The sequence below is a fragment of the Apium graveolens genome, chromosome 11 (assembly GCF_009905375.1).
Source record: "Apium graveolens cultivar Ventura chromosome 11, ASM990537v1, whole genome shotgun sequence".
Classification (NCBI taxonomy): Eukaryota; Viridiplantae; Streptophyta; class Magnoliopsida; order Apiales; family Apiaceae; genus Apium; species Apium graveolens.
The window spans coordinates 14,020,234-14,021,718 of NC_133657.1; positions in this window are offsets into that span (position 1 = coordinate 14,020,234).

Genomic DNA, 1,485 nt, shown 5'->3' on the forward strand with positions numbered 1-1,485 from the left:
CATCTGTCAACAATCTTTCAACCAAATTGGACTCGAGCTTCTCTTTACTCTTCTTCCAGGCTGCATCACAAAAGGACTCAATACCTTGAACTTTAGTGATTTGAGCATGAACATCTCTAAATGATTTCCATGCCTTAATCACTTCCTATTCTCATTCAAGCTGCTTCTTTAAAATTTCTTCTTTCTTCAAGGACTCAGTTAATTCATCCTTAGCAATCTTACACTCATTTCTCAATTTTTCAAATTCAATAAACTGAGACTCTAGCACATTATTCCTCTCACTTAAAAATAGATTGTTTTCTTTAATTTTAGCATTTTCCTTAGTGAGGGACTTAAGTGTAACACGTAGGTGATACAATTCTGTAGACGTGTCATTTATTGCATCATTACACTCAGCTTTAGATAAATGTGCTAGGTTAGTGGTGATTACCTGATTGCTTAAGAACTGGTCTTTGTTTCATCTGATTTTGCCATCAGGGCTAGGTTGACATAGCTTGTATCTTCATCTTTATCCATTCCATCTGCAACCCAGTCATTCTCTTATGTGATGAAAGCCCTTTCCTTTTGCTTGAGCAACTCAAAGTATATCTGTTTATAATCAACAGGCTCAAACTTCTTTTTGCTCGAATCAGACTTTCTACATCCATTGGAAAAATGACCCGCCAAGCCACATTTAAAACACTTGAATTTTGGCTTATCAACCATCAACCATGTTTCTGTTTGGCTTGGCTGCTCCAAAATTCTTCTTAAATTTGAGCTTGGAAAATCTCCTGGATAAAAATGCTAGATGTTCATCAATATCATCCATGTCATCTTGACTCAACTGATCTTCATTCTCAGCTACCACCCCTTTACCCTTGATTTCACAGACTTTTGATGTAGACTCAACAGCTTCCACCTGCATCTCTTTCTCCTTTTCCAACTCAGCAATCAGTGTTATGGATCCTCTTTTCTTTCTTCCCTTCTCCATCCTTTCATCTTGCTCTATTTCAAGCTCATAAGTTTTCAGGATGCCATACAGTCTCTCCAAAGTGAACTCCTTGTAATCCTGTGAATTTCTCAATGAGACTGTCATTGGCTTCCACTCTTTTGGGAGAGATCTAAGGAACTTGAGGTTAGAGTCTTTTGTTTGATAGACTCTTACATGCACCTTCAGAGCATTTAGTAGCTTTTGAAATCTACTAAATATTTCAGTGAGTGACTCACTCTCTTCACAGTGGAAATGCTCATATTACTGAATCAGGAGCTGCATCTTGTTCTCCCTTACTTGCTCAGTACCATCACAGATAATTTGTATTATGTCCCAAACCTCTTTGGCTGTTTTACAGTTAATGATGTTGTCAAACATATCACCATCAACACCATTGAACAAAATGCTCATGGCTTTCTTATCCTTCATGACTTGTTCAATATCAGGGTCTGACCATTCATGCCTAGGTTTTGGAACAGATGGTTCATTGCCAGTTGCAGATCTCATAGGTACAT